This window comes from Ambystoma mexicanum, chromosome 5q, assembly GCF_040938575.1.
Source record: "Ambystoma mexicanum isolate Mex_15411 chromosome 5q, UKY_AmexF1_1, whole genome shotgun sequence".
Lineage (NCBI taxonomy): Eukaryota > Metazoa > Chordata > Amphibia > Caudata > Ambystomatidae > Ambystoma > Ambystoma mexicanum.
In genome coordinates, this window is record NC_090933.1 from 347647088 (window position 1) to 347660102 (window position 13015).

Genomic DNA, 13015 nt, shown 5'->3' on the forward strand with positions numbered 1-13015 from the left:
TCGGGGGCTTGGGCTTCCAGTTCTTTCCCCCGATGCAAACTAGACTTACCCATCTCACTAGAAGAGATAACTAATGCCATAAAAGCCTTAACATCCGGAAGGGCGCCCGGTTCGGACGGCCTGGGGGTGGAATTATACAAGACATTTCACGAAAAACTGGCCCCTATCGAAAGTGTGGGAGGCAGCTATGGATCGGGACACGCTCACAGACTATGCACAAAGCTATAATAACCGTGCTCCACAGGCCCAGACGCCCACGCACGATAGGTCCTCATACAGGCCCCTCTCCCTGATTAACACTGATGCCAAAGAATTTGCTAGGATTCTGGCTACCAGGCTCCTCCCTCATATGCCTGCTCTGGTACACCCAGACCAGGATGGTTCATTCCTATGCGATCCACAGCCCTAAATCTCTGAAGGCTGGTCGGGGTGATGACAGATTAATCTGAATGCAGCGATGGCCGCCCTGGACGCCGAAAAGGATTTTTATCGGTATCCTGGTCCTTTCTGTTCTCAGTGCTCGAGTGTTGTTGCTAGGGGACGTACTTTATCAGGTGTGTTTGGTTACTCTACACAGACCCGGGGGCGAGAGTCCTCACTAATCATACTCTCTATTCTCTTTGTCCTTGACAGGGGTACCAGACAGGGTTTCTTTCCCCTTTCTTCCCCATATTGTTTGCCCTCACGATTGAACCCATGGCTGAGTTTGTCTGGAAAAACCATGCACATAGAGGCATTATGATGACGGGCCCTCCACAGAGAATCTTCTTGTATGCAGATGACACTTTGTTCTATGTTCAGGATCCTGAGGTTAACTTGGAACCCATTATGGCCGATATCCACAAGTTTGCAAGTTACTCCGGATACAAGATTAATGTTTCCAAGTCTGAATTGTTACCACTCACCCCTGTCTCACACAACCTATCCAATATCAGCGGATTTAAATGGTCCCCTGTGCGGGTCTGCTACCTGGGTACAGTCGTCTCCAGCGACAAACGTACATTATACCAGAAAATCATGAACTTTTGAAGACACTGATAACTAAACTCCATCTGTGGTCTAAGTTCCAGGTCTCTCTATATGGCCGAGTGGCTCTTCTTCAAATGGTTGTCCTCCCCAAACTACTATACTATTTTGGCAATATTCCAATCTGGCCGGGCAAACCCTTTTTCACAAAGCTTCCGTCACCAGCTACTTCCTTCATTTGGGGTGAGGGGACTGCAAGGATGAAACAGGTGGAACTGGTGGAACCATAGTCGAGCAGCGGTATTGCAGCACCGGACTTCGAATTATATTACTTGGTAGCTCAGGCTCAGTTTGCCCAACACTGGTTCCACCCTGATGACACTGCCACGCATATCTCCATTGAGAAATACGCTGCTTCCCCTTCCGATCTTCGATGTGTCATGTTCAGTCCCCACCATAAAGACCCCTTTGAATTAAACCCTATGAGTACTACTACACATGCATGATCCAAAATGTATGAAAGAATCAGGGTGGTGGTTCCCTGTGACCCAGAGGTTCCTCTTTGGGATTTTTCTGTCATCTCCCCCACGTTTGATAAAACTTTGCAACTGACGTGGGACCCGGCCAAGCAACTGAAAATGTGAGATATGTTCCCTGAGGGCACATATGTAGTTCGGAGTGATTTTGTGAACACGGCGTGGGTGGGAGAACTTAACTTCAATATTACCACATTGAAGACGCGTTTACTACTAAATGGCCTACGTTCTCTGTGGAGCCTGCTACTCACGAATGCATGCGCACCATGACGGCGACCAACGGGTGGAAGAAAGGAAGTCTCAACCCTATATGCCCTGGTGCAATCACACGCCACCTCCTGTAATACCATAAAAATTGGGAAATGGATCTGGGTGTCACATTGAGCAAGGAACAGTGGCTTAGTTACTGCCAACTAACCGAATCTGTCTCCTTGAACTCAGGGTTACAATTGATACAGTTTAATATTCTCAAACAGCTCCACTACACCCCTGTAAGTTTGTGGACGGTTGCACTTGGAGGTGTATGAAATGTGCTGCGCCAGATGCAGGCGCAAACCATATGTATTGGGCATTCCCTTTGGTAACTACGTCCTGATCCTCGACAAGATCACATTAATCCCAGCATCCCTATCCCCCTTGAAATACTTGTTTTGGGATATCGGCAAGGTGGCCGAGACCACTCAACGCCTATTTAATGTAACCTGTGCAGTCGCAAAGCGTTGTATTCTGAAGTGCGGGAAGGCCACAAGCTTACCCCGCATAGAGGACTTGCTTTGTGACCTCACAATGTTTAATGAATGTGAAGAACAATATGTACTAACTGGATCAGGGACTTTCTGCCCCAAAGACATCTGGGCTCCTTTTAGAAGCTACCTGTGTAACATGCTCGCCGATAGCGATTTCTCCCGTGCATCTACGCCTTGATCTACTGTTTTCTATGTAATGTACATTCGTGAATTGAGGTGTTGCACTTACTGCGATATTGTGATGTACCTGTAAACTTGTCTGCTCTGATGTGACTTTCTATAAAATAAAGTTTATAAAAAGAAAGGACGTAGGAAACAACTTCAAAAAAGGTTTATGGTGGGCTAGTACCTTACAACTTGAAATCTTCCCCTCTGATGTAGTGGTGAATCTTTTCTATGACAGAAAAACAGGCCCCACATTAACAATACATATTGCTACCGCATTAATTACAAGAATAAAGAAATGTACTACGGAAAATGTTCCAGTCGACAGCATTATGGAAACAATTATCATTGAGAAATTCAAAACAAAAACAAAAAGAAGCAAGTTAAACAAAGAAGCCATATGGGATTCGAGAAATCGCATATAACTAGGGTGAAACATTAATGTCCAGGGAAACCAGTAATCGAATTTATTTGAATTAGGTCCTGGCCACACAGTCATGGTTTTCTGTACCTGCAACTATACAAGGGGGTTCATGTTGTATGGCAAATAAATGATAACATGTAGCAACAATAATAGTTCCCTTTATTACTTTTTTTAATCAAAGTGCCGTTTTGCTGCCAAATACTGTACAATTCAAATGGAACGAATTCAACAGACGTTTCCACCAAACTGGTATTCATCATTCACACACCAACTTGTAATTTGACTGTTTTCCCAATAAAAGAATAATGTGTTCCAATTGTTCTACAACTGCCAAAGGAAAGGAAAGAAAAAAAAAATAAGTGGTCTTGAAATGAAATGGTTAGCCTATAATTTATACATTTCTACAAGACTCATTTTTAAAAAACAAAAACCATACTTTCAAATTGTAAATGAACAGGGACTAACTACTCAGTTAAATTCCTGTAGAAGGGTAGGGAATGCATCTGGACCTGGGCACACTGCTCGAACTGCCCCTTTTTGTGACCTTAGCCGCATACTACGAACATTTCATAAGTCCCACACCCCTCCTTTCCCTCATATTTTCAGGGAAAACAAAATTAAGAGCACTGCCGCCTGCCGCCCACACCCCATGTCATAAACAAGGCTCTGCCAGCACCATATAGGCTAAAGATACTTTCGCTTATATGTAGGCATTTTATTTTCCTATCACGGCCATGGTGTTTCTACCTGGTCATAAAACGGCAACAGCAGGAAAAATGGTGAGAGCACGTCAGCATATGTCGTCAGTGCCTGTCAAATGCCTCCCAGTTCCTATAAATGAAAACTGCTGACTTCCCCAATGGTTGTTTTTAACATTACCCAAGTGCAAGGAACAATGTGAGCACACAATTATAAAGTCAAGCGGATGAAGGCACAATTGATTAAGACTTTAATACACCAAGGGTACATTCACAGCTGCAATTACGCCATTTAAACTCAAAAGACTGCTTCGAAATAATGACAGGCCCTATACAGAACAAAGTGTGAAGTAACTGCGATAGAGCTAGCTCAGAGAAATCCCAGTAGGGTCTGTAGGTGGTTCCATGTAATAAAGTCCCCTCAAAAATATCTCCATGAAAAAAAAAAAAAAAAATTATATTATATATATATAAAAAAAATTGCTGTTTTTTGTGGGGACATTACTACATGGAACATAATGGGGGATGCCCCCCGCAGCCCCTTGCTCCCACCGTCCCTATATATATGGTCGTCGTATATAAGGTCACCATGACTTTTTCCCCAGCGACGACATATATGGCGAATATATATATATATATATATATATATATATATATATATATATATATAGATACTATTACCCGATACCCTGCAGGTAGGTACTGGATGTATATTGCCATAAGAATTAGCGGAGCCAAGAGCGGACAATGGGAGGGCAAAAATCCGAATCACACACAATCTATGTCCTCCAACCCCCCACATTTGATCACCCTCCGAAGCAATAGTTTCAGCTTATAAATGGCACTAAATAGTTACTTGGTTAACACAGTTCTAACATTTTCTATCGGTACTCCGATATGGACCTTAGCTTATTAATATGTAGTTTAACTCTGCCGTCAGCCCCGCATCCCCAGAACACCTCAGGCTTCAATTTTCAAGTTCTTCATGTGGCAAAATGACTACTGCTCTGCAAGAGTACAGCAATGAGTAATGGCTAAACCGCCTATTCGGTCCCACTCTACTACTAAACCAATAGCTCTCCCGGCCATCAATGTAAAAAAAAATAAAGACAGCTCCATGGATACACTAACTTTACCTTTTGTGGTAGCATGGGCCATGGGCAGGCTATTCTCTCAGGAGGGGTGTGAAGTGATCACATTAGTAACCCCAATAGCAATAGTATAAAGACCCCAAAATAAAAACAATCAAGGTTTTATAAAAACAAATGCAAACAAGTTACTAGAAAATACAAGCAACAACCCACCCCTTGAAGAGAAAACGCATAACTGGTACAGAATGGTGTTCAGGCAAGGAATTGCAGAAATGCCAATGTTCAAAAATACTATGTGTTTCGAGAACATGATTGAAAAGTGGGATTACAAGTCAGTTGATCCAAAAAGCAAATCCGGGGCATGGGACTTCTTGGCGGTACCTAAATCTAGGTCTTAGGTGGTTCAACTAGAGTCCAAATGGACCGAGTGGTGATTTTCTTGAGTAGAGGCGGGTTTGAGATGCAAATTGCATTAATCTGGGTAGGGGGCAGTAAACTGGAAGCAAGTCATGGCTCTTTGTAGTTTGAGTTATGGTTAATGCGCTTAGAAGGCTCCAACATGTTTTGGTCGGTGGTCGAGTTGCTCTGAGATGTTACTGCTGAGGCGAGCCAGCACATGACAATAGCTTCCATTAGTTCGAGTCACTGAGATTCTTTGTATTCGATGCAGTGCTCGAAGATGCAGCAAGTCAAAGGCTTCCACAATAGTGAGCCTTTATGCGAGCAGAGTCAGTGATAAGCTTAAGTACTGTGAAACGGTGTGGAGGCAGTTTGAAGTGGCAGGCAGGCAGTTTAACATTGTGGAGTGACAAAAGCAGCGCAGCGAGTTACCTTAGTTAGAAGAGCGCTGACTGCGGCTCGAAGCTCTGCAAACAGGATTCCAGCCACACCAGAACATTCTAGTTTCTCGGTGCCCCAATACAGGGGCACCGGGGGACAGCGCAAGTCCTTTCGTTTTGAAATCTGACTCCAGGGAGTTTGGCTGGCATGTACAGGCTCCCCCCCCCTTCACCTACAGTATTTGAGGATTTTGAAAATGACAGAACTACCAATAGAAACCCAATTAATTCTTATTGTATTCTTTAATATCCAAGACAAAAAGGAGTGAGAGCCCTTCCTTACAAAGGCAAATTGTGACCGGGGATTGGACAAAAGTAAGACTGCGATAGGGGGTCCAATCTGCTTTAACAAGTGAACCCTGCCTTCTTGCATCATACCATGAGGGCCTTGTCCAGCAGGAAAAGCAGGGGACAGGAAGGAGAAGAGCTGCAACAACAAACCAAGATGGTATAGCCCTTGCCAGGTCTGCTTTTCTCTCTGGCTAGTCTAACTCCACCCCTTTCCTATGCCTGGGACTTCAGAGACCCTTTGGGTCTACTGCAATGGTGAGAGGCTGGCCTTTATTACAAGAGTGCCCCTTTCAGTTAGGGTTCCTAGGAGATTGTGTGCGGTTATCAGTCAACACACCATAACCAGTTATTGTCTATTCTTAGTGATGTACCTGCCACAACACTGAAATAGCACTAATTATTACATTTTGAAACGTGTTGGTTGCAGTCACTTTAGATTACATCAGATGACAGGAATGTATATACAACCACTGAATCTGACTGAGCCACTGAAGAGAAGGTGCTGCAGTTGCCAAGAGACTGCTGCACTATGTTTTGGCAAGAAGCCTATCAGGGGGCGGGGGTGAAATTTGAATTAGCAGCTTCTCGCTTGGTCTGTCCTTCACCTCTTCTCTTTTCTTTCTTCCAGCCCTTATACTAGCACAACTACTGCTCTTTTGGCAGATTACCGATTTTACGAGCTAGACTCAGCACCAGCATGGCTGATACCAATTACCTCACATTTGCTGAGGAATTAGTCAAAGGGATATTAGCAAACCCATCTATTCTAAGTGCTGACCTCGCTACGCATGTCATTCCCAATTCAGATGAATGGAATGAGATGGAAATAATAAGGAAGAAAATACGTACAGAATTACATGGGGCTCTCATGATAGAATATCTTCGAGCCCATGCGGCACCCAATGGCCTAATACGTATAGAACCACAACTATTTCTAGAAAATGTACAATTCAGAAAGGACTGGTCATACATAGCCAATAAATGTACAAGAGATTGTCTCATCCTCATAAATAACAGTGACAGAGCAAATTATGAAACTCAAATTAAAAATCTCCCTGGACATTTATAACACCAAACTCATGGCACGTGAAACTTCGTTAAAAGAGTTTAAAGATTTTAATTTGAACAAAAAACTGACTAAACTCAAGAAAGATCTTGTGGCATTCTCTCATGAGAAGATCTACCCATATGCAGGTGTAGATTAGATTATTTCTCTGAAGAAGCCAAACAGGCCAGACGTGATGCGGCACAGCTCAGATTCCAAAACATGCAGAGTGGGGTCAGCAGACAAAGATCCAGGTCCTCATCAGGATCCTCAAACAGCTCTGGCAACTCACAAGTACAATTTAATTTGAACCAAGCCACTGCATCACCGGCTAATATTCCTTTTTTAGGACAACGAGCGGTCAGAGGCAAACAATGGCAAGGTCAATCACCACGAGTCACCCGCAGCCGGGGCTGAGGGCTAACCCAGCCGACATTTCACCGATTGTCAACCTATCATCATATATATTAGAGGAAATGCTACAAAAAGGCCTATCATTTGTGCCAACCACGCACTATGACCCTTTTCAAACAAGAATCGAGGTCAGCCAATTAATGAGAAAAATAAGGCTGAAACAATACTTTTATGATGTAGTTACAGAAAAGCAGGATGCTACGGGACTCAAGCCCCCCGCCCCCTCACAATTCTATTCACCATATGGCACTAACTCTGTAGAATAGATTACATTTGAACAGGCGCTTCTCAAAAAGATAACCCAGATGGAAGCGAATATACCATTTGTATGGTACTAAAGAACAACTTACAGCACTTAAAACCCTGGCTGATAATGAAGCTATCATTATAAAACCAGCGGACAAGGGTGGTGCGACGATGCTGATGAACACCACAGATTACAATGCAATGGTGGGCAAGCTACTACAAGACAAAACTAGCTACCGGATCCTGCCTGGAAATCCCACAAATCAACTGAACAACGAGATCAATAGCATCATTGAGGAAGCAGAAGCGGAAAGCTATATTAGCGCTAAGGAGGCAGCTTTTCTGACCCCACCATACCCAAGGGTACCAGCCTTTTATGCCACTCCAAAAATTCATAAAGGGACTAATCCTCCACCTGGGTGACCGATCATGTCTGGGATACAATCCATCCTTGAACCCTTGTCACAGTTTGTTTTTCATCAAAGAGGTACCTAAAATGAGAGCCTATATGAAAGTCTCTATAGAAATTCTAGTGCTTCTGGACACGGTGCAGTTTGACCCTGACAATGAATGGCTCGTCACCATGGATATCGAGTCCCTGTATACTAAAATACCACAGAAGGCCACTCTATCCATGTTGAGACATCTGTTAGAGTCAGGCATTGAACTACACAACACACCACCAGCAGTGATAGCACAGTTGGCGGAACTAGAACTAGCTCTCACGAAATTCTCTTGTGTAATGATGTCTATTACCAGCAAATATCAGGCACGGCGATGGGGGCTACATTTGCCCCTTGCCTCGCTAACCTGTATGTGAATGCATTTGAATGCAATTCCATTTACCATTATTCCAACCCTTTTCTACAGCAGATTAGAATTTGGAGGAGGTATATAGATGATGTTTTTCTGGTCTTTAAAGGAACCGAGCAAGAACTTAGTGCTTTCCATGCATGGATTAACCCACAAAATGAACACCTAAAGTTCACTTTGGAATATATTAAAAAGACTATCAATTTCTTGGACTTACTTATTACAACCATGGATTACAAACTTTGCTCAAAAGTGTACAAAAAAGAAACCGACAGGAAGTCATTGACATATGCCAGCTATCACCCACAGGCACTAAGAGATAATCTGCCCTTCGGACAGTTCCTGAGAGACAGAAGACTCTGCACCCAAACAGCGGACTATGTGGCACAAGCCAGAAATCTGAAGGAACAATTGACCAACATAGGATACCCTAAGAAGATTGATACCAACTATAAGCGAGCACGTAACATTCCTAGAAACACAACCCAACCCTGCAATAACACCTGAAGCCTCCACAACAAGACAACATAACGGCAGTATTAAGTTACTCTCCACTAGTGAACACAATTAAAAGGGAAATAAAATCATTATGGCCGATCCTGAATACCAGACAACATTCACTATTAGAGCCCACATTTGCATTCAAACGGAGAATCAATGTGAGAGACAGATTGGTGAAAACATTGCAAGAGGAAAAAAGAGGCACAAGCACCCACAATTTGTCAGAGTAATCCCCCAACTGGACATTCCCTGTGTGGCAATTGCTCAATGTGCCCCCAAACGGAACAAACAAAAGGAGAATGATCTTGGCCGGAAGACTCCATGGATTCAACGACATCTAACCAACTGCAATACAGCAGGAGTAATATACCTAATTGTCTGTCCATGCAAATTACGCTACAAGTGACTATGAGACTAATAAAGATTTTTTTTTAAAAGGATGATTGAACATCGTTCTTGCCTTAAGACTAAAAAACTATCGGCTCCATTAGTCCCACACTTCACTATCGCAGGACATCGTCCATAAGAACAACGAAGTGGTAATTGCCAGAATATCCTCCTCAAAAGGGAACAAATTGGATTTTCAGACTCAATGAGCAGATCCAATAGAATTAACTGGCAGTGCTCCCCAGATAAAACCTGCAACACCAGAGACACATGGAGTTGCATCATATGGGCATATATCCACAAGCACAGACATCCCATGCCTCCATTTGCAGTAGTGGCACATTGTGAGCGTACCAATGATACTTGACCACACCTAAACACACTTTGGTGCGAGATGATAAACAAAGACAGAATGACATTTAATTCCATTTACACCCCAGTAAATAAACATTTTTTCACAGTGGTAATCCGGGGGAGAGGAATAAACCCTAACAGCATTGAATTAGTATCAACCAACAGTTGTTAGAACAATGAGACCCACAATTAGATTCTGTGAGGCCTCTATCCAGCCAAAGTAAGTTTCCTAAATAATTTTTCCTAAACATCCTTCCCAAACCAAGATGGCCGTCGTAACATCAATAAAAATAATTTGGTCTAAGATGTTATGTTGAGATATCATGACACCATATGTTAGTTACGTTCTAAGATATACTCAATTCCCTTAGTGGCAACTCAACAACACCTATACTATCTTGTTCAAGAGGAAACAATTAGTTGTTTGGGCTATGAAGCTCACACTTCGCTCCCGTGGGTGCTCTATTGAGCCGCTCACCTATCCCAAACCAAGATGGCCACCATATTAAATCAGAAGCTTAAGAGGGACAATATTCAGAACCATAGCGACGGCAATTCAGTTCAGTTCCAGCAAGTGGGTTTCAGTGCTACTGCTATGGTAAGCAGGCTACAGCCTAGACAGCGAGACAGTGACACACTGGGGGCACATTTTCTCATGCACGTCGCCTTTTTATTGCAGAAAGGCTCAGCAGCACACTTTGAGTATCGCAGAGACGTCAGAGCACAGTCCCCGATTCACCCTTGAAATACTCTGCACTCGGATTAAATCTTTCTAAAGTATTGGTTACCAACAGACAGCCCCAGTTGCCGGTAAACTGACTGAAATTATGAATATGGCAATATCAGAATGTATCTCAATAGATACAAGTCATTAGGGACTTATGTTATTCCTTCACCTCCAGAGGCAGGTATCCCTCGGATGGCACTGCCCTGAACACAAACAGCCATCCATGACGGAATACAGCTATTGAAACCGGGTTGTGGTAGACACAATATGCAATTACATAATATGTATGCCTCAGGTGTTCTATTTATGTTTATAAAACAAGATGGCTTAAATGCTAGTTGTGGGTGGCACTATTCTCCCACTTTTTTTCTCCCCCCTTTTCCATCCCTTCCCCTTACACACACAAACCCCCAACCCCCATGAGCATGACCAGGCGGAAAAGGATACACGTATGGTTCCTTTCGCTTAGGCACTTATATGGAGTTAATAGTTGAAGAAAACACACGCTGGTCAGAACATATCATGTATGAATATAACTAGTATGTTCCAACAGGGGGCTATATATATTTACCACCTGTCCCCCATCTTTTGTCTCTCCCTTAAGGCAAAGAAGCATTGCAGTGGCTACAGGTGGTGGCCCACAAAGGGAGTAAGATCCCCAGCATGTTTCTAATTATTTGTCCTTATGAAGATGACCATAGTTACAACGATCAGCCTTATAGGGCATGAGCTGGACTCATGCTATTGACGACCTGTTAACTGAGAAATTGTTACAGACGTCTAAAGTTATGTTTGGGTTGACAGTAATATCAGTTCCAGCTTTTGTTTTTTAGGCTCCTGGACAAAGGAGCCGATATTTTTTTAGCACCAGAACAAGTCAGTTGAGCTATCATAAAGCTATTTTTCTGGTTATTAATTTTACTTCTACTTTTCTCCAGATACCGCTATAGAGTGTTAGAAAGTTGCATTTTAACGGTAGGAATGCAGTGCAGACCGAAAAGTCACTAGTCATACCCTAGGTGTTACAGGGGAAAGGTGATTGTCAGACTCCCCTTTCAGAAACAAAATTACAAAAAAAAAAAAAATTACACTTTTTTTTAAACTAGGGATTTCACACCCTCGCTAGATGGCAATCTGCAACATCGTGTAGGTCACGTCAGTAAGATTTTGACACGCACATTTCGCAAAGAATTCCATAACATAGGTGTGGGCCACTAGCTAAAGTGTGTTGAACTCGGGCCTCTTTCCCTGAAATGCGAGATTTTTGTAGAAGAAATTAAAAGGTTTTACTTTAATTGTGTATTGTATTTGTTGACGGCGTTTGGCATCAAAAGTTGACAGGGCATTCCTGAATCTGGCTTGCAACGTACATAAGCAGGGACATTAACTCTCAGACGATTTCTTACGAAACACAGTGGCAAGACAAAATGTGATGTTACTCGTGCCCCTCCTCACATACTGCTCTTGCCCCTCCTCACATACCATCGCCCTCCTTCCTCTAAGCACCACTTACTAACCTAAACCAAAAAGGGACCTGTTGTCAATAACGTACTTGCTCCTAAAGGAGGAGGTTAGAAACATTTAAGTGATAGTTGCATGCGCAAAAACAGGTTTTAAAACATATGGTCAGCCTCTGAAACGAAGGGTTGAATGTTTATTATACTTTTGGACTACTGCATGGCAAGAGCCATTCGGGCCCCACAGGCGACCCTGCCATCCCGCGATCTTAAGGTCTGTAGGAGAAACTACTTACCCGCTACATGGCCAATTTACTAAACGTCACGTAACCCTGAAGCCACAGCAATTGGCGACCGACCCGTCACTGCTGTGGACACTACAAAAAGCAGGATCAAGGCGTGCACAGTATTGATTTTCATTGCTTAGAACGAAACCAACCACTCACTGGCTACCTGCATACAAACAAGACACTCCCTCCCTCTCTTCCTCGACCCCGAACCTCTCCCTCCCAGAACAGACAACAGCCCCGTACTTGCCTTTTCTGCAGTGCCTTATGTAGCAACCGCCAAAACTTCAAACGGCAGCAGGCGGCGACTGTATCTTGACTTCAGGGTACACTGCCGGGTTCCCTTCCCGCGGCAGCGCCACCATCTGACAGCACGCTGCTGCAGGAACAGCACCGCAACAAGGCACGCACGGCGCAAGTCCTAACGCCTATCAACAAACGCACGCAACGCGTAGTTTGGGAGAGAAGTGGAGATGCGTTCCAAGCCTCTCTCCCATATGGAAGCGCCGTCTGTTTCTATGTCATCATGCCTGCGATAGGGTTGGGTGGGTCCGCGGGTAAAACATTGGGTGAGCCTCCCCTTTGCTATTTTTTTAAGCGAGAGACGTGAGCTGGCATAAATTAAAATCTTGCGATTGTTCCATTGCAATTACCATCAAAAAGGTTTGTAGGGTAAATCTGGAGACTGAGCATATTGGAAAATTCGCCAAGATTATGTCAGGGACGCAGGGATGAAGTTAGGGCCTTTCAACTTTTTCTTTTGAACAGCCCGAGCCTCAGGGTGGGCTTGAGCAGCCTTATTTATTTCTTTTTCATTTGTTAAGCGCACTAAACTCAGGGGTATCAAGGCGCTGGTTACATATTCGATGACAAGCAAATGTTTACACATAAAAGAGACGCTTGGGCCACAAGGCTTGTAGTAACGTCATATAGTCATTTCAAGGGTAGATAGGTGCTGAAAAGGTCATGCTAGTGGCAAGATCATGGAGTACAATAGGGGTTTGAGCTGTTTCCTGAAGGCCCAATAA

The 13015-nt window shown here is 43.5% G+C and overlaps 1 protein-coding gene across 5 annotated transcripts in view; it reads right to left on the minus strand.

The window, feature by feature from the left end:
• Window positions 1-12391, minus strand: part of CEP192 (centrosomal protein 192) — a 2773731-nt gene extending 2761340 nt beyond the window's left edge. For all 5 annotated transcript variants that reach the window (XM_069620824.1, XM_069620822.1, XM_069620821.1 and 2 more), the window contains exon 1: window positions 12238-12391. The gene's annotated coding sequence lies outside the window, so the exon portion shown is untranslated. The remainder of the gene's footprint in view (window positions 1-12237) is intronic.
• Between the last annotated feature and the right edge of the window lie 624 nt (window positions 12392-13015).